The sequence below is a fragment of the Amblyomma maculatum genome, chromosome 1 (genome assembly GCF_055883805.1).
Source record: "Amblyomma maculatum isolate TAMU_Amacu chromosome 1, ASM5588380v1, whole genome shotgun sequence".
Lineage (NCBI taxonomy): Eukaryota > Metazoa > Arthropoda > Arachnida > Ixodida > Ixodidae > Amblyomma > Amblyomma maculatum.
Genome location: NC_139344.1, coordinates 11514954 through 11536377, shown reverse-complemented (window position 1 = coordinate 11536377; position 21424 = coordinate 11514954). Strand labels below are relative to the sequence as shown.

Genomic DNA, 21424 nt, shown 5'->3' with positions numbered 1-21424 from the left:
TTGCGGTGCTCTCCACGTTTGCCTCTGGTCGCACGCAAGAGAACTTCGCTCTTGGGGCCCTCACACTGAGAAAGTGCTTGGCGGATGTGTTCCGAAAATGTGGAAGAAACATCGCAAGGGTGCCTCGAAGTACAGCATTCTCTTCGGCAAAGGGTCTTATGAATCCTATAACGACAGAAAACATTGGTCGTCGATTGGACAGACGCTATTTCCTCAATCTGTAATACTGGACATCGAGACGGGCTCGCTAACGTCCGCAATGGAGAGAGTGAAGCAAAAGAAGAGAAAAAAGTGTATCGGACAGCACCACGCCAATAGAGAGTGGTCTTTTGATCATCACAAAGGCGCCCTTGAAGGGCAAGATTATGGCCGATTTGGCACACCGCCTAAATGAATGAGAGGGTGTAGACGGGCAGGGAGGATGACGCGGTGTCCGCCGGCACTTTGTGGCGTGGCGGCACGCATCGCCGGCTGACCGCCTCGATCCGTAATGCGTTTTCGCAACTAATGCCGTGTCGTGTGGTCTACCTTGAGCGCCCTTGGGCAGAATTTTTATTTTTCCTTGTTTTTTTCTTTCGTTTGGCGGAAAACCTCATTTATCGGAAAGAAAAATGAGAGATTTCTTTTAATGATGCTCACGTTCACGGCTAGTCTTCCGGTGTCATTGAGGAGACTGTAAACATAAAATTAAATAAAACGATGTCATGGATAATAACTGTGATCGCGCTAATGCTTGGACGAACGATTTGACCTTATACAGCTTAGTTCGTCTGTTTGTTTAATTTTACGCCAGCTTTGTAGGGAAGCGGCATTGTTCGGTTAGTGTTTAAAATGGCCACTAAGCAAAACACTTTTCCTCCCTAACACACCACATACTCACAAAAATAACTTCACAAGTAAGTGTGGATCGATGCTATCATTCATATGCAACCCTATTTTGCAGCGCTTGAAGAATAGTTCCCTAATCAAGCGATGCATTTTGCCACATGGCAGGAACGGTGGAAAAATCTTCGGGAAAGCGGTTTTGTTCCATTCGGCTGCCCTTGCTCGCCTAGCCATCCCTTGGTTTTTAGAATGATTCATGTTTAACCTTTGAAAGGGAACCTTACAGGGTATAAGTATAAATGCGTACGAAACGAATAAACGGCGCTTTTTTTGTATGTGTGTGGGGAAAGATTTATGTACGTCCATAAGGCTAAATTTGGATCGAGGTTCTGCTGTGGGCGGATTCCCTGTCCCCTTACCGTCCACCCATTTTTTTTTTATGCGAAAACATTATTTTTCTCAATACGAGAAAAGCAGATGGCGTTCATTAATTCGTGCTCACAAGAAGGTCATACAATCGCAGCGATGGGAAGAAATTTACTGTGATATCATCAAACGACCGTATGGCGCACAGCAGCCATTAGAACATCCGTGATGCATCACTGAAGGCCACCACCTCTTCAGACAATCCAATACCTGTAGTTAATACATATAATATTAACGACAGGTATTGGATTGTCTGAAGGGGTGGTGGATTAAGTTAACCAGTGGCTAAGTTGGATGGGCCACCAGGTATATTATATATATATATATATATATAACGGGGGGCCCATCCAACTTAAGCCACTGGTTAAAACTTCAAATATTTGAGGTAGGCTATGAAAAATAGTTGCATTAAGCTGCCAGCCGTCTTGCACACAAAAGGCATTTTTTTCTTTTGCAGTTAATTAAGTGGTAAAAAAATTAATTTTTCTACATTATCTGACCACTCGCCTTCTTGAATAAAGAGTCATCATTTCTCACCATGTAGATGCGAGAGAACATGGGGCATGAATGACGTTTTATTCAAGAAGGCGAATGGTTACATGGATAAAACAGGATATAACACAAAGGTGGTGGTTCCCGCCGGCTAAGCGAGTGTGCATAATTGTCCACTACGTCACATCTCCCATATTTATTTCTAGTAAAACATGTAATATTTTAGAGCGCTGGCGCCGGGGATATTCAAGGTAGCTGACGCTTGTGTTGGCTTTGCGGAGTTAAGTAGATTTGGAAGGCTCGGAGGTGTCGACTCGCACAGGAGACAGTGGTGCGGGCGCATCGTGGTCTTGGGAGAAATTAAAGGGAGCCGACCTGATGCGTTCTCTTGTATGGTGATAGTGTTCACATTCTTCCGTTTAGATCGACGATGTACGCACGGGACAGCGCACAAAGCTCTTGAAGGTGCACGCTGTACATTGTCGCGTTTCCAGCAAGTGCGGACGTCTTGAAGAGGCTGTGTACCTGTGTTATAGATTTGGCGTTGTTTACACCTGATGTTTCGTAGCCGTCATTGCACCGTTTTGATTGGAACCGTTCGCTGCTGTAGATGGCTGGTTGGCACCGGTAGCAGCGTTCTTGTCTGTCGGCCCATGAGCCTCTGCACAGGGTCTTCAGGGAAGAGTCACGAAGTGAGTTCTGCCGCGCAAGCAATGTGACACAAGATTCAGTTGTGCCGAAAGGAACCGTCTTAAGAGCTTCTTGCCCTGCTTGTTGCGTCATTCTATTCGAGCGACTTGTTTTCCGATTCCACAGTGACTTTTGACTGCCAATAAGACAGTCTTGGAACCTCTCACAGCCGTGGACAATGGAGCATCTCTTTCTTTCTCTGAGCGTATATCTTCTGCGTCTTCTTCACCGAGCGGGATGAGTAAACTAACGGATGCCAAACTCCATTATCACAGCGCCAATTCAATTATCCAATTAATTATGCATTGAAATCGCCAACTAAGGTATGGTTTAATCAGGCTGAGGGCATGCCCGCGTATGCCTCGGTGCTCTGAGTTTGTGAAAAGATATTGCATGGGATTTCAACAATGCAAGACTGTGCTGGAACAACAAAAAACGAGGTAGTTAGAAGGTGTGTCTGGAATTTTTTTTTATTCTGTATTCTTTTTAGCAAGCTGTGCGTGATCCGGAGACCTAGTTTTGCATAAAGCCATATTAACAGTGAGTTATCAAGGAATATTCAAGAAGGAAGCTGCGAAGATGGATCCGAATTAACCCTAGCTAGCTGCATGTCAGCAGGAAATTGAGGTCTCAGTATGGTGGGCATCAAGAGTGCAGACAACATTTAATTTTCTGCATACTGTAGAAGCTTAAGTTCCATTCATTGATCTAAAGAAGAGGGACGTTATTAAATTATCGCTTATAAAACTATGGATGTCAGCAATAAATTGGCTATGACCTATTTCGAGGAAAAATTTATCAAATGAGTTCGTGAGATACGAACCTGACGTTTCTTTACCATCGATTGTAAGACTTGTTATAAGGAAGTTCAAGAGCCACCATTTTTCTTTGGCTTTTCTAGGAAACTGCTTATTGAATAAGCTGTTATAGTAAGCGGAACTAGCTACCGAAATGTCTTTATATAAACGCTTGCGAACGATTTATACCTCGCCAGTACGTGTGCATCTCTATCCTAAATTCACTTTGGAAACATATCTTGTGTTTCTTTTTCACAAGTCATATAAAGCGACGGTTCATCCAGGGTTTACGAGCGTTTTTACGCGATGTCAAGTTAAACATGACGAAGAAGTCATTGTATAACAAAAGAAAAAGTTCAGGAAATTTGTGACAAGCGCCTTCAGCCGTGTATTTTCTGCATACATGATCTTATTACACTAAAAGAATGCGGTTCCTATTTGTTTCAGCCTCTCTTGAGAAAAAGGTTGCCTTCGAGGCTTTATATTTGCCTTTGTACGGATGCATTTGCCTAGACGCAAGAAAACGGGTAAATTATCGCTAATGTCTACTGCGATACGGCTCGAGAAGAGTGCATTTTCACTATTTATAACTATGAGGTCTTAACGCCGAAGTGCAGGTACCAGCTGAGTGTAGGTTAGTTGATAGCGTTATGAAGATCAATGGCCTTGAGGAGGGTCGAAATCTGTTGTTATCTTGGACTTACTTACATCGATTTTGAAATCTCCTGGTTAACAATAAAAAATTTCCCAGTTGAAAAAGAATATCTCGCGCTCAAGGAGGTAAAAAAAAAATAACATGGCTAAGTTTCCTTGGAGTTGGGGGCGGGGGTGGTAAAGAACATAACAAGTTTGGCAGGGCGAATTCACGGTGAGCATTTCGATATTACCATTCCAAAAGCAGCGATCAGATACAGTTCACAGGCATATTTGTTTTTGCCCAGTAGGGCAACGCCTTCCCCCCATTTTTGTAGTACGGTCGACTAAAATAGACTCAGGACATCGCAGAAGATCGGTATTGTCGTGATCCGATGCTTCGCTTAAACAGATGACATCAAACGAGTTCGTCGAGCCTGACAAGAAATGAGTCCATTTATCTGTCTTATTCACGGCTGATTACATGTTAATATATATTAACAGGAATTTCTAATTTTCATTTAGGTCAGCATATTAATTAAACTGTGAAGTTGTGAAAGAGGTGTAGTACTCGATCTATTTTCTAGAGGCGAGAAAAGAAGAAAGCTCTGCGTGACGAGTAATGACTTTGCATTACTTCATTCTTAGCAAATTGGCTTGCCAGCTAATCCGGATGGTGTCGGAAGACTCTATTTTGCATGCGATTATGCGGCTGGTTTTTGGGCACACATACTTCCACGATGCTTCCCTTGTTCTTGCAACTGCGGCACAAAGGCGTTTGTTGTCAGCTGTCAAACGCTCATGAGGCAAATCCTTTGATCAGGCCCTTTGAAACCAATGCCAGTAGTCGACAGGGTTGCCTTCCCTGCTCCCCCAAAAGGTTTTGTTTCGTTCGGGTCGTGAATCTGACTAGATTAATATCATTACTATTATTGGTTTTGACGCTATGAGCGCTGTCAATGGCAGCTAAATCGAGAGGATAGCGAGAGGTTTGTGTAATTAGCGAGGCCATCTCAGGAGCTATGTCTTTAGCAGTGAGTGGCAAACCATTTCTTTTTCTACATAGTTGAACCGGCTGTATTGTTCTAGCTCAGTAATTTTTCTTTAAGCTTCAATTACCCGTTCAGTTAGGTTCTTGTTTCCCTTTTTTAAGGTAGCCCACTTCTCATCTGCCCTTTTAACCTCGGCAATCAGAGTTTGCAGTTTTGCAAGAGCTTTTTTGATGTCATCAGCTGCGTCAGAGCCCAAATGGTATGATCCGGTTCATTGTGCGTATTTCGACGCGCATTTCATAATTCAAATCTTCTATGACATTAGCAGTAGTATTGAATATGGGAAGCAAATGACCTATAACTGGCACCCAGTCGGCAGGGGAAAAAATGAAAAATTTTGTCGTGCAGCGGTAAACACCGAGATAATGCAGGTGCACTTACCTATTAAGCACAAACAAATAGCATAGGGCGCAGTTAGTTGCCTGTACAATATACTACCGTAGACTGGATGGCGGATCCAATAAGGGGATGGTTACCTAGCCTGGGTAGCACGTGACGTCACAAGGGCGCTTTCGGCTGTCTGCTATTGGAGGTACAATGCGCTTTCGCACGTGTCTTCGGTAGCAGTTTCCTGGTGTGGTGTTAGCTGCCCTATGAATCACAAAGGAATAAGATGAAATGGCGGGTCCGATGAGGAGATGCTTATACAGTCTGGATATAGTATGAATTCACAAAGGCGCTTAAGACTGACCGCTCTCGTAGGCGCTGGTGATCGAATGCGCTTCCGCGCGTGCCTTGGATCGCTACTTCCCGGTGTGGCGTTAGCAGCCTTATGAAGCACCAAGCAATAACATGTGGCGCAGTTAGGTGCCTACACAACCTAATATCGCCGACTGAACCGCAAATATTAAGAAAGCGATTCTCATAAACTTACCATTTTCTGGATCGGAATCAGAACTTTTACTACGCTGTGGTACTTAAGGGCGGATAAACCACCGGGATTGAGAGAAATGAGTTTATCCATAGACGTAAGCGCCAAAATAAATGTACGGGTGCCCGCGATACCTTAATCAAATTCGACGTCACGGGAAGACACCGCAACAAATCGCTTAACACTGCCAGGACACAAGGAAAACCCGCGGAATCTTAACCCGGCCCCGCAGTGACTCAACACGCAACAAACACACGTCCTTCGCAAAGTTCAAACTAATACTTTCCAAGTCGCTAATGCTCTGCAACTTCAGGTGGAGTGCCCACTGGCCCAACTCTACTGTAGGGCAGATGCACAATGTATTTTCTTTTATAACTCTGTCAATTATCATTATATTTAGCCTATCGGCGCTGGCGGCAGTGCATAAACCGCGGGTTGTTTGAAAGCGAACATCTAGCATTTAATGCTAGATAGCCAAAACGTGTGGACCCACAGCGACGAGAGTATTTGCGTTTAGAAGCTTTAAATAATTATGGGGAACACTTAAGCTCCGCCTTTGAGGGTGTGACGCGATAGCATATGTGACCATTCGACATATAATGCTCCGCATTATTCAAACCATAGCAACGTGCCGGCGTGGCTATGAGTAGGATGTTTGACCTGGCATCCAAGAGCACAGGACGGTTGATTCTTATTCCACCTTCCCACTATGCGAACTCACAGCTCTTCTCAAATTTCTGACATCGTGTGGTCTGGGTAAGCGGCACAAACAATCGAAAAATCGAAGACTAGAAGCATATTGGCTTGCGTTACTCAGAAGTGCTTGTTTATGGGCGGAGACGATGGTGTGTCCTCGCTTCCGGTGGAATTGCAACCCAAGTTGGGATATTGAAGCATGCCCTCTGTGCTCTACATGTGATGTGTGTGGAGATTTCGAACATTTGGTAGCCTCCTGCCTATGCTATATTGCACGTCACAGGACACTGCGTAATAATTTAGGTGTAATTATCGACATAGCCCTGCGCCTTGAACACGTCCTCGGTCCTTTGTGCTATGGGTTTTGGGCTGTGCGAGCTATAAAGGCCTTAATAACTTTTCTCAAGGACACAGGGTTGATCGAGACCCTTTGAAACTCACTGTGTGCGATTACGTGTGTGTGAAAGGGTGTGTCACCAATTTTGTTTTATTCATTATTCCCTTCCCATTTTTGTCACCATCATCAGTACTAGCATGCTACACTTAGCTGGTGACAAACATCTCCTGCTATTATAATATATCAGTGTTTAGCCATGTCATAGGTGGTGAGCTATACCACGTGCCAGCACCATATCCATGATTTTTCCCTGACAGTTACGGCGAGACTGGATTTTCGGCGCAATGTCCCCTTTAAAGCTATCGCTTTAAAATTTCTGCCGTTATTCAGAGGGGCCAGCTTCAAATCTATAATACGTAATTGCAAACTAGATACCTAACTGTAATATTTAAAAAACGTTCATTATTAGAAATCCGGGGACCAGCTTACTAGTTAACGTTATTACCGTTGTCTGGTGTCCGCCAACACTGGCACACTAGGGATGGATGGATGGAATATAGGAGCGTCCTCTTTGAAACGGGGTGGTAGCAGTTGATATCATGCTCATTTTCCCCCCTATATCTTAATTATTATTTTAGATTGGTTAACTATGCCATCATTCCATTTATTGAATTTTTCTTTTTACATTACTAACATTATGTCACTTTTCTGCTTCTAAGCCACCAATCTTCCAATCGTTTTTGCTAGCTTCCACTGCAGGTTCATTCACCCGGCCACTGGTATCTCTAAACCCCAGAGCTTCAGGAAGAGTGACTGCGCCTGCATCGACTTCCGGATGGATACCATCACATTCGAGTATAATATGGTCAATTGTTTCACTGGAGTTACCACATACAGCACATGCGTCACCTTCATTGCTAAATTTCTTTTTGTAGCTGCGTGTTCTAAGCCACACTGATCTAGCTTCAAAAAGTAGGGCACTGCCTCTTGAGTTATCAGAGAAAGCTTCCTTTCTGATCTGCCTTTGCCACTTTCGGTACAGTTCCACAGTCTGTTTCTTTACCGTAGAATTTATCCAATTTTTACCTACGGTGTTTTTCACCTGTTGCTTAACGCTCTTTATTTCTTTGTCCTTGTGACCAGCATACTTGCTGGTTAGTTTCCTAGTTCGTTTCCTGCATTGCGAGTAAACGATTTTCAGGTATAGGTATTTAAATACTTTAGCTGCCCATCTGTTACTGTCCAATTTCCTCAAGCGTTCCTCATATAATAAATTACTCTGAGGTTCCCGTACTTCAAAAGATGCCCAGCCCATATCTCCCTGTACCGCCCCATTTGTGGTTTTGCCGTGGTCCTCCTGTAGTAATCGTCCGACGGCTCTCTGATATATTTCTAATGTCGACTGTACCTCTTAATTTAGGCACAAAACCGCATTTCTGAAAGTCAGCCCGGGCACCATAATTCGTTTCCAAATACCCTTCAAAACCTCATACCTGCTGTATCCCCACAATACCCTATGCTTCATTATCCCGGCATTTCTTCGCCCGTTTGGCTTAAGTGATTGCTTATGCTTTTCATTGTATGCCAATCCTTCGTTTAGGGGATGGATGGATGGAATATAGGAGCGTCCCCTTTGAAACGGGGTGGTAGCAGTAGCTATCATGCTCATTTTTCTCCATATCTTAATTATTGATTTAGAATGGTTAACTAAACCATCATTCTATTTATTAAATTTTGCTCCTACATTACTAACATTATGTCACTTCTCTGCTTTTAAGCCACCAATCTTCCAGCCGTTTTTTGCTAGTTTCCACAGCCGGTTTATTCACCCGGCCACTGTTATCTCTAAACCCCAGAGGTTCAGGAACAGTGATTGCGCCTGCATCAACTTCCGGATGGATACCATTGCATTCGAGTATAATATGGTCAATTGTTTCACTGGAGTTTCCACATACAGCACATGCGTCATCTCCATCGTTAAACTTCTTTTTGTAGCTGCGTGTTCTAAGGCACCCTGATCTAGCTTCAAAAAGTAGGGCACTGCCTCTTGAGTTATCAAAGAAATCTTCCTTCCTGATCTGCATTTTCCACTTTCGGTATAATTCCACACTCTGTTTTTTTTCCATCGAATTTATCCAATTTTTACCTTTTGTGTTTTTCACCTGTTGCTTAATGCTCTTGATTTTTCCGTCCTTGTTACTAGCATACTTATAGTTAGTTTCCTAGTTCTTTTCCTCCATTGTGAGTCAACGCTTTTTAGGTACAGGTATTTATATACCTTAGCTGCCCATCTGTTACTGTCCAATTTCCTCAAGCGTTCCTCATATAATATTTTACTCTGAGCTTCCCGTACTTCGAAAGATGCCCAGCCCATATCTCCCTGTACCGCCTCATTTGTAGTTTTGCCGTGGGCACCTAGTGCTAATCGCCCAACGGATCTCTGATTTGTTTCTAATGTCGACTGTACCTCTGATTTTAGGCACAAAACCGCATTTCCGAAAGTAAGTCCGGGCACCATAATTCCTTTCCAAATACCCCTCAATACCTCATACCTATTGTATCCCCACAATGCCTTATGCTTCATTATCCCGGCATTCCTTCGCCCTTTGGCCTTAAGTGATTGCTCATGCTTTCCAATGTATGCCAATCCTTCGTTTACCCATACCCCCAAATATTTATATTCTGCTACTCTAGGTATTTCATGGCCTTGAATTTTAAGACCCTGATCAGTTGAGCCGTTGAAAATCATCAGAACCGACTTAACGGCGCTGAAACTGAAGCCTAGAGCGTCCCCTTCGTCTCCGCAGTGCTTAACTAGAGTTTGCAATTCTTCCAGACTCTCAGCTAGCAGCACAATATCGTCTGCATACATCAAACCGGGGAGGCGCTGCTCTACCGCCTTTCCACCTAATGTGTATGACAGGTTAAAACCTAGGTTACTGTCTTGTATCCTCCGTTCCAGGTTTATCATATAAAGCATGAACAGCACCGGTGACAGAGGACAGCCTTGTCTTAATTCTTTGCATACTTTGACATCCTCCGTACTTCTTATCCCTTCCCACGTAATTTCTACTTTGTTATCCCGGTATATTTCCTGTAGGAACTCTATTATCTCATAACCGCTACCTTCTTCTTTTAATATGTTCCACAGGAGTTCCCTGCTTACGTTGTCGTACGCCCCGTTTATGTCCAGGAAGGCCAAATACAAAGGTCTATTTTCCACTCTAGATATTTCGATGCATTGGGTAAGCACGAACAGGCAATCATCTAAGCGAATATACCATTTCTAAAGCCGTTCTGAAGTTCTCCGAGTATCTTGTTACTTTCAACCCATGCTTGCACCTTTAATTTCACCGCCTGCATGGCTAACCTGTACATTACAGATGTTATGGTAATCGGCCTGTAGGATTTTATGTGCATCCTTTCTCCTTTCCCTTTATAAATCAAATTCATTTTACTCTGCCGCCAGCTGTCCGGAATTTGCTTATTCGCTATGACTGTTTCCAAAGCTTTTAACAACGTTTCCTTACTTTTTGGACCGAGTTCATTAATCAGCTTGATCGGAATTCCATCTATTCCTGTAGATGTGTTTTTAGGAATATTTTTTTCTGCCTTTTTCCAGTTTAGATTGGTCAGTTCTAAGGTGCTTTGTATTCTGCTACCTTGTGTTGCTTCCTGATTTGCGGAGATTACCCTATCGTCGTTCTTAAATGACTCGGCTATAACTGATGTAATGTAGTTCACTGCGTTGTCTCCCTTTAAACAATTTCCCTCGTTATCTTGAATCCGATCTTGCTTTCTTTGATTCTTCTTCCCTAGCCAGCTTATATGGTTCCAGAATTTTCTTGCTCCGCCTCTAGAGGCATCGTGTATATCAGCCATCCAGCGATCGGTGGACTGTCTTATTTTACTTTGGACGAGGGCCTGCACTTGAAGTTTCTTTTGTCGATATGATTCCCATTTTTGGTCGATTTCCTCCTGAGAAGCCCGTGCTTTCTTTGCCATTCGGTGTTCCCTTGAAGCAGCCCGTCGTTGTTCAATAGCTTCCCTGATTTCCTTATTCCACCAGCTCCGTGGCTTCCTCTTTCCATTCCAGCGGTTTGCTACTTTAACCTCCTGAATTTTACTCCTTATGAGTAGTTCTACCTGTTCATAATCCCAGTCTTCCATGGGGCTTTTCTCTATTGCTTCCTCTATGTCTGCTGCTATCTGCGCTATTTGATCGTCGTTTAATTTTGCGTTTACGTTTTGTCTAAGTTCCATTTCTCTTTTCATCAAGGGCCCCATCTGCAGACTAATACGTTTATGATCACTTCCCAGACTACACTCCCATTCTTCGTCTATTTCCATTTTTGTGACCTTGCTTTAAATTTCCTGCGACATTAGACAATAGTCAATGGTCGTCTGCCTGTTGCGGAATTCCCACGTGATTTGGCCTTCACAGTTTGTTTCTCTATTTACTATAACTAGATCGTGTCGCTCGCAGAAATCTAGCATTAGCTTCCCGTTACAATCCGTGTATCCATCCAGATCGTCGATGTGGCCGTTCATGTCCCCCAGCAGAATAATATTGGCCCCGTTTCCAAACTGGCTTATATCGTCACTGAGACATTCAACAAGATCCCTGTTTTCTTGCCTGCATTGATGTCCTGGTCCTAAATAAACTACCCCTAGCCATGTCCTTATGCCGGCAATGGTTCCTGAAACCCAGATATGTTCTTTACAAGATGATTTAATTCTTTGCCAATTTGTTCCCTGGTGTATCAACATGAGGGGATGCTCAAAAAGGCCTGCCACCTAGGAGGAGAAACGCGAACTACTACACACTATTTTGTCAGGGGCTTTGAAAATTCATCTCGGTGGCGGTTCCATGCTGTTTAGTGAACTGGTCGCAGCTCTTCCTCCCGCTAACAATGCTGTGTGCTCTTGCGTACGTAGCGTGGATACAACGACGAGTAGGGGAACGAGGTAGAAGGGCGTTTTTACCAGCGATTTCACGCGACACGCTAAAAAAGAAATGCGATCGATAGGAAGAAAACCACAGACCGTCCGCACAACGCTGCTTGCCAGTTGTTCCACATAGTGTCAACCTCAATTTCTGCTGCTGCCGCCGTGCGTCATCGTGTCATATATATGCTTTTCCTTCGTATTTTGCGTCTACCCCTTTTATGTTTGACTCAAGCTGCCTTTCACGCGCGGCATTGCATGTGTGCGTGCATGCGTTTGCATGGCACGGCTGGTTGCACATAACAAGGACCATAAAGTAGCTTGTTTCAGCGTACTTCATGTAGTCGCTGCTGATGTAACAATACTATGGCGGACTAATCAACGAAAGACGACCCAGCGCCTGCGTCGCGCTTCGCCTTGTCTGCGCGCTGATCATATGTCATAGCAAGTAATCCTGTGAGTTAAACTTCCGATTCAAGGAGCAGTCAGTAGCATTTTATTTATAATTGAATTGCGTTCGTATATATTATCATCATCATCATCATCATTTATTATGCCCTTAAGGGCCCTGGGTTGGATATTACACAAGGTCGGGAGGGGGAGGGGGGGAAGGTAACGCATATATATAACAATTGTTGATGGCCTAAACACAGGTCCAAAAAGTCAAAAGGCTGAAACAAACAATTCAAATAAAGGAGGCGCTGCAATAAAAGGAAGTGGAAGCAATCGGTTATGATGCGAAATGCCATGTCAGGTGTACTGTGAGTCTAGTAGGGTCACGTTCAGTTAAAATATGATCGGTAAGCTGGTTCCATTCTTGAATTGCGGCTGGTAGAAAAGATATGATAGATCGTTAGTAGATCCATGTAAGCACTGGATGCTCATGGAATTAGACAGACAACATGATGTACGCAATGGTGAAACTAATAAAGAATCACGGAGATGGCGAAAGTTATGGTACAGTTTATGAAACAGGCATAGGCTAGAAACGTTGTGTCTTAGGTCTAGTGGCTGACACCAATAGATTTCTTAATACTGCTGACGCTGACGCGAAAGTCATAATTTGAAGATATAAAACGCGCAGCGGGATTCAGGACTAATTAAGTATACCTCTGTAGCAGAGCTGAGTCACTCTGACGTCACGCTGACAGCAACCTAGCATCGTGACCTATTATGTCACCCTCTTGACTCTTTATAAACCCGTTTCCTATCGGCAATAAACGTTGTATCTTCACCGACTGCCGGCCTGCCTACACGATGGCAGCAGTCCTTAGTCGGTATGTCGACGCCAGCGTCTCTTCTTCCGCCAGCGAAGCCCTTGGGCACATCAGGCAACGCTTGGCTAGGATGGAAAACATGGAAGAGTGGGTTTACGTTGTTTTCTACCGCTACTTAGCTGAGCAAACACAGCAAAGAGGTGCAGGCAGCCACTCTGCTAGATCGATTGACGAAGAAGCTAGAAAGGCGTACAGCACGTTCAAGTTTGAAGCAGGAGAAGACAAAAACGACGTCCATGTCCTGCTAACAAAGTTTGAGGATTTCTATAAGCCTGAAACCAACCTCACATTTCACGAATTCCGCTTCGGATTAAGAAACCAAAAGGAAGGCGGAAGCTTCAGTGAATGGCTTACAGAACTACGAATATTGGCAAAAAACTGCGAATACGGAGAGCTAAAAGACCGTATGCTGAGCAGCCGCATTATTTTGGGCATTCAGGTCAGGAACTTGCAGCAGAAGTTCATCGCAGAGAACCCTTCCTATCTGAAGACTCGAAATATGCCGCGCCCAAGAACAAGGGAAATAACAGTTTCGCGAGCAAAGCGAATTAAGCGGCGGGAATCACCCATGAAACCAGAGTTCATGTAGCAGCTGCTAAAAAGTGACGTCTGCAATAGATGCGGTTATCAGACGCACCGTAGCAGAAAATGCCCTGCCAACGGTAAAACTTCCAAGAAATGCGGGAGGCGGAACCACTTCGCACAAGTATGCAAGTCGTTACCGCATTTACGAGGCGCAATTCAGGAAAGGAAATATTTGCGGGAGCTGCAGGTAGAAGATGAGGATTATTTCTTGGAAACTTTGACAGTACACACACTAACGGCAGACAACTGGAATGCGACTGTGGACATTGAAGGCACACCAGTGGAATGCAAATTAGACACGGGGACAAACTTCTGCGTTATTTCCAGAAAGGACATTACAAAACTGCGAGATAAGCCAGAACAGACCTGCCTGGTCACGCTTGCGGCATTTTTTTTGACACAAAACCACTTCTTGTGGGAAAGTACGGCTGTTACTTTCTGCAAACGACAAAGCTCACGAAGAAACCTTTTTCATTGTGAAGCAGGACGTGCCGGTAACACTCAGTAGTACAGCCGCCCAAAGTTTCGGGTTAATCAGCCGCTTGCAGAGCATTCAGCATGACCAACTCTACCCCAGCACAGCCTTTTGCAGAAGTCTTCAAAGGGCTCGGCCAGCTAAAAGAGTTCGAGTACAACACGAAGCTGAAGCCTGGTGCCGCGGGTGTCGTCGTGCCAGCTAGAAGAGTTCCGGTTGCCCTTCAAGACAAGGTGAAGGCGGAAAGACAGCGCATGGAAGAGCACGGCGTCATAACAAAGGTAACCGAGCCTACTGCCTGGTCTAGTCCATGATCACAGCGGGGAAAAACGACAATGTAAGCATTTGTCTCAATCCAACAGAGCTAAACAAGTCGCTTTTGTGAGAAAACTATCCTATGCCAACAATTGAGGACGTAGTTCCGCGACCTTTCGGGGTTGCGCTCTTTTCTACTTTAGATGCCGCATCAGGAGTTTGGGAGATTAAACTGGACGAGGAAAGTTCAAAACTCTGCACAATGAGTACGCCGTACTATCGCTACCGATTTCTTCGCATGACGTTCGGAATCGTCTCTGCTCCAGAGATTTTCCAAGCAGCAACGCACTGTTTGTTAGGATTACCATGCGTGGCGGTAGTTATGCACGACATATTACTTTGGGCTACCATGGCTTTGGGAGCATGGCTACCACTTGACACTCCTGTTGACACGCTGTCAAGAGAACGATCTTAGGCTCAACCTCAAGAAATGCGCGTTTTTGCAGCCTCAAGTTTGTTACTTGGGCCACATCTTCACTGCAGAAGACCTGCGGGTAGACCCACAACGAGTTCAAGATGTACTACAAATGCCAGCACCTAAGAACTGTAAGGAGCTACAAGTATTTCTTGGCATGATTAACTTCGTGCAGCAGTTCATTCCCAGCATGTCTAATGGGACTTCCCCGCTCCGAACATTGCTGGGCAAAGACATTGCGTGAGTGTGGACTGAAGAGCAGGAAAGGAGTTTTGAGAAGCTGGCAGTCCTTGGTGGAAGCACCTGGTCTATCGTACTTCAACCCGAGTAAATCCCTCATCCTCTCAGTCGATGCCAGCTAATTGGGAGTTGGCCTGTACTTATTCAGGAAGGCCACCCTGTCGATTTTTCATCTCGGTCGCTCACAGGCGCACAACAGCGTTTTGCGCAAATTGAAAAAGAGACGCTCGCTATTGTGCACGGTTGCACGAAATTCTACGATTACATTTACGGCCAGCCAGAAGTAACCGTTGAGACCGATCACCGCCCTTTGGTGCCGAAATTCAAGAAGCAGTTCCATCAGTGTCCTCTTCGATTGCAACGCATGAGACTAACCCTGAAGCGATATCCTATCAATGTTATCTGCAAAACGGGCAAAGAACTATTCTCTCAGATTCTTTGTCTCGGTTTCGCAGCAAAGAGTGCATGGCTAAAGAGACGGAGTAGTTTCAAGTGAATGTGCTAGATTTTGTTTCTGCTTCAAATGAACGTCTCAGAGACCTTCTTGCAGCAACCGAGGGTGATCCTGCTTTGCTACAGCTACGTAGATATGCGGAAACAAGCTGGCCGGACGACAAGCGGGAGGTTCCCGAAGCCGAAGATTCACACACAGAACGGCCTGTTATTCCGGAGTAATAAGGTAATCATACCACATTCGAAGATAGCAGACATTTTGTCTCTTCACGCCACACATTCGGGAGCAGATAAAATAAAAGAGCGGGCGAGAAGTGTCATGTTTTGGCCAAGCATGTGTGCAGAGCTCAATAAGTACTCCAAAGCTTGCAAAATCTTCCAAACGCATCAACCACGCAACGCGAAGATGCCACTTTTGAGCCACGAAGTACCTAGCTTACCATGGGAAGACGTGGGAATAGACTTGTTCTTTTGCGGTGGCCGGCAGTTTGCCATAATGTTGACTTCTATTCATTCTCGTTTGAAATACGTGAACTCCAACATGTGACAGAACTGCTCATATTATGGTGTGCGGAAATTTTCGCTGTTCATTTTCGCCCTTAAAGCTGTGCAGTGATAACAGCCAGTGCAGAAATGAAAGCATTTTTAACTACAGGTATTGCACACGTCACCTCGAGCCCGCAGCATCCGCGCTCTAAAGGAATGGCTGAGAGGGCAGTCCAAGAGGCTAAGAAGCTACTAAAAAGGGCTCGTGTAGGATTCCAAACTTCCAAATGGCTTTACTCGAGTGGTGTAATACCCTCAGAGATCCTGTGCTGAAGTCTCCTGTGCAGAGGCTTATGGGAAGGCAGACGAGAACTCTGCTCCCAGCACCGGCAGAACATTTGGTTCCAGAGACGGTGCCCAGCAGAGCCGTGCACAACCGACTACAGGAAATTCGCCAGCGCCACAGAAGCTACTACAACCCTGGCTCCAGACACCTGGGAACCTTCTGTCGTCCTTAGGCCAGCGGAGACACCGCGTTCCGAGATCCTGAAAACGGAAGATTGCCGGAAGATCAGGAGGACACGGAAGCATATAAGCAACGTAACCCCTCGGCCAGACGATCCTCGAGCGTCTGAAGTCCCAGACGTCGCACACGACCCCCCATAGCTATGGCGAAGCATATGAAAACGTTGCCAGCCCTGCCGCTACCCGCTGCCGGAGAGACGTGAACCACCGTGCGTTAAACTAATTGTTTAGGAAAGGAAAGATGTAGCAGAGCTGAGTCACTCCGACGTCACGCTGACAGCATCGTGAACTATTACGCCCCCGTCCTGTCTCTTTATAAACCCGTTTCCTATCGGCAATAAATGTTGTTCTTCACCGACTGCCGGCCTGCCTACAACCTCATGAGGGGACCTAATTGCGGATATGTATTCGGGCTTCGGGCGAATGAAAGTTTCGTACGCAAGTTTTCGAATGGATGGCAGGGATAGTGAAAGTGACCTTCGAATGAAGCCCAGAGCTTTCGAAGTGTTAGCAGCTCGCTTTGTGATATGCTTCCATGTTAGATTCTATGTTAGTTTATTGCTGATCAGGGCTCCGAGATGCCTGTAAGTTTCAACCTGTGATATGATAGTTGCCTTTAGTGAATATTTACAGGAAACGTTGAAATGTTCACATGAGACCTGCATGAATTTACACTTGGTTACGTTCAGTCCATCATCCAGTCTGAGCAACATGTTTTATTTTACGTAAGTCGTTCTGGAAGGGTTATTTAGTCATTTTGAGTAGAAATTCGACGTATAACACGCAGTGGTCGGCGAACAGACGAATGGACGATTCTATGCCAGAGGGGCGATCATTTATAAAGGTCAGAAACAGCAATGGCCCAAGCACGGATCCTTGCGGCACGGCACGCCCGTGATTACCTCGTGAGTGGCGGAATGATACCCTCCGATTGTGTATTGAAAGCGGCTCCTGAGGAAACAGTTAATCCAGGATAAAGTCAGTGGATCAATACAAAGTTTTGAAAGTTTAAACATCATTTTTTTTTTTTTTTTTGGGGGGGGGGGGATGCGATCGAATGCCTTGTAGAAGTCCAGGAATATGACGTCTGTTTAAAAGATGAGTCAAGGTTAAAGTAAAGGTCAGTAGTGAATTCAAAGAGTTGGGTCTCGCATTTAAGACCGGGGCGGAAGCCATGTTTATTCTTAAAGAAAAATGAGGTGGCTTGCAACATGGGAGTAAATGATGTGCTCCATGATGTTGCAGGTCATGCAAGTTAATAAAATCGGGCGATAATTGGGTGGATCGGAGTGGTTCCCTATTTTGAACATTAGGGATACTCTACTTAGTTTTCAGTCATCCGGAATCGAACTGCTAACTAAGGACTGGGTGAATATGATCGTAAGGTAAAGCTGGAAATAACTTTGGTGGACTTTACACATTTGCAAGGATATTGCCAGGGGCTACTTCACAGCCTTAAGCTGTCGATCAATTTTGCGATTCTTTTACAATTGATATGAAGGGGGGCATCTGAGCACAGTTTAACGCAGGTAGGGTGGTTGTGTTAAGGGTAGGTTTACGAGTGACAATAGAAGAGAAGTATGAATTCATAACATCGGAACGCTGATCACTCGGCACTGGCGAGCTGTCGTGATTAAATAATGAAGGGGTTTTTACTACGCGTAGGAGCAAGTATATTCCAAAACTTTGAGGAGTTGGTACGGAAGATGCAGAGTAGGTCCTGGTAATGAAACTTCTTCGATCGCCTCAAAAGCTTTGTGTATTCGTTAAGGCAAGTAAAATATTTTTCCCATTTAAGTTCAGAACGTTACGTCTTCGCTGCACGAGAAGGGCGTTTTTTCTTTCGGGATAGCTTTTTCAAAGCGTTGGCATACCAGAGTTTTTCTGCATTATAACGAATAGAAACGAGAGGGACGTACTTATCAGTAAGTGACAAGGGTTTGTGCTTATATGATGACCAATTTTCGTTCATAGTTTTTAGAGAGTAAATTTCACGAAAGGAATGGTAAAATATATCCAACTCGTTGATACCAGATATATCTGCCCTCTTGTAGTCGCGTATGTGTTTTATGGATTTCTGTCAGACAAGAGCGGGGAAGAATAAGTCGAACAGTAGCATTTTGTGATCGCTCACACCACAGACACATTGCATTGACCGTATCAAATCGGAATCAGTGGAAAAGACTAGATCCAGAGTGTTCTTATTACGTGTTGGTATGCTTATAGTTTTAAAAAAGCTAAACATAAGAGCGAAGTCAATAAATCGTTGCAATGGCGGGAGAATACAGTTAAGCTCATCCAATCAATATCGTCAAAGTTAAAATAGCACAAAAAATATAATTGGCGTTAGGAAAGCCAAACTTCAAATCAAGAAGGACCGAATATAGATCGTTTGTAAAAGAGGTATCACAATCTGGTGGGCAATAACAGGTAACCAGTATATTTGTGCCTCCGGGAGGCGCAAAATTTACACGCAGAATTCCATGGTGACATCCAACGTCAACAGTGAAGGAAGATGTAACCGATTTTATCAGTACGAGAACAGCATCTCTCCTACGGCACGCCCTATTGAGCCTATATGAACGGTGAAAGATGACTTGTCTTCAAGCAGTTCATTACTGATGTCCGGAGTCAACCATGCTTCGATGAATACGGTAACATTCCTTTGACTGTCTTTTAAGAGAGCTTCCAGCGCTTCCTTTTTCGGTATGAAACTGCGAACGTTTTTGAGCACCATATACATGGCTCGATACACTGGCGCACTGGTGGCAGCTTCAACTGGCTGATATGGATGGCGGCAAGACCAGGTGCCGGTGTTTTCGCCGTGACTGCTATTTTGTTAGTTCTTGCACAGAGTCGGATTCATCGTCATAAATGTACACTTTGTTGCCAATGATGAGCTTGTCAAAGCGCATCTTGAAATTGGAAGAAGTCTGCTGCCCACATTCGAATAATTTTCCACGAGCAAATCGAACACGCGCCGAGTAAACTTCGCGTACATAAAATGGCAGATCTTTCAACTCGGGCCCAGAAAGGATGTTGCACTTTGTTTTGTAATTGGCTAGTTTCACTATAACAGGCCGATTCCTTGACTCTTAGGAGCGGCCCAGTCTATGGGCATGCTCAATTTTAGAGCTATCGATGTTGAAACCAAGTTTCTCAGAGCAAAATGTAATAACACTTCACTCCGTTTCTGCCCAAGTTTCGCCCTTTACATCCTTGATACCAATGAAAGGCAGGTTTGTGCAAGGAAGTCAACTTTCAGAGGCGTTACATTTCCTTGTAAGTGCCTCGATATCTAAAAATAACTTCTCGATGGTAAGGTTAGCGGCCGAGATATAACGGTTTTCCTCGAATCGGTGGGCATTTACGATCTTTTTGAGCGCATCAGCGCGATTTGAAAGACTACTAACCATGTTTTATATGTGGGAAATGATGCTGTGCTCCCACAAGAAAAAGTTCTGAGCGAGTTGTGCAGTCTTGCTGTTGCTGTTTTTCTGTGGGGTTTAACGTCCCAAAGTGACTAAGGTTATGAGACACGCCGCAATGAGGACTCCGGAAATTTCGACCACCTAGGGTTCTTTAACGTGCACTGACATCGCACATTACACGGGCGCCTTGCTTTTGGCCTCCATCGAAAAGCAGTTGCCAAGACTGGGATTCGACCCTGCGTCCTTGGGCACAGTAGCCGAGTGCCGTAACCACTGCGCCACCCCGGCGGGGTAGTTGTGCAGTCTAATTGACTACATATGTTATCTGTATGTCACCGAACCGGTGCTCATTCAGTTGCATTATAGCTTGCTTCGTCTGTACCGAGTTCGCGCGTGGATGTTCGGGGCATTCTTCTCACCGTTAGAGCAGCACACTATTACAATCGTGTCACTAATGTTCCCTTTCATCGCTGTTAAACTCTTTTGCACGCAGTGTTCAGGTCTCCTACCACGAGTTTCCGCGAGGTCCTGTCCTCCGCAAAAGATGGGTAATTGCCATCAAACGGGATGAAGCCTCTTCAGGTTTCATTTTATGTAGCTATACGCATATGCACGTACGCTCAAAAGACATAAAAACAAATGGCTTTGTGCCATGAGTGGCAAGAGGTAAAATTATGCTTCGCGGTGAAGTGGTAACCAGTGTTTGCATTTGCATTTTCGTGCGCAAAGCGCTAAAAGAAAATCGCCTGCAGTGCACATAGGTTTGCTTCCGTGAAAAGCGAAGCGACGAGAGGCATGAAATTCAGCACTACCTTAGATATCTACACCTGAATCAAATGACCAGGTGAAAGCATAAATGCAAAAAAAAAAAAAAAAAGCCCGTGTCAAAGACGAGTGGCTGTCTTCTCAAACAGAGCAGAGTTATCTTTCAAAAGTGCCCCCACTGATGTATCGAGAAACAAGTTTAAGAAATTGAGCGACTTAAGTTGCACTGCACTGCACCAAAGAACGAACTGTAGCAAGCAAAAGTTGCAGTTTACAAGTTATGAGGGGATAACTACGTTTTGAAGCCCCAGCTCGAAGCAGACTGTTTTAAGGGATCAAATGTGGATTTCATGTTTACACAGAGTTCCCCGATTAACAGCACTTTGTTGCACTAATGAGATACATCCACCCAGATCGGTTTGTCTGGCCTGCACGTTGACACAGAAGTAGCCTCGAAGCCAGCAGCAGGCATTCCACCGTTGCTTGTGCCAGACCTATAATACTGATAATACTCTCTTACTGATAACTGCGCGCGCAAACGCCACCAGAATTGCATAAGTCACCTTGAGAAACACACTTTCTTCCCTTCGCATATACCTGGTGCTTTTTTTTTTTTTTTTTTTACTGTGTACAGATCCCTATTTTAAAGCATGTGAGAGGTATGTCTGTGCGGTGTGTGCAGGTGGCTTGT

At 44.6% G+C, this 21424-nt stretch overlaps 1 pseudogene; it reads left to right on the top strand.

Annotated features, from left to right (window-relative positions):
- The first annotated feature begins 14047 nt into the window (after positions 1 to 14047).
- On the top strand, positions 14048 to 16678 carry LOC146201658 (uncharacterized; annotated as a pseudogene).
- Positions 16679 to 21424: the final 4746 nt, after the last annotated feature.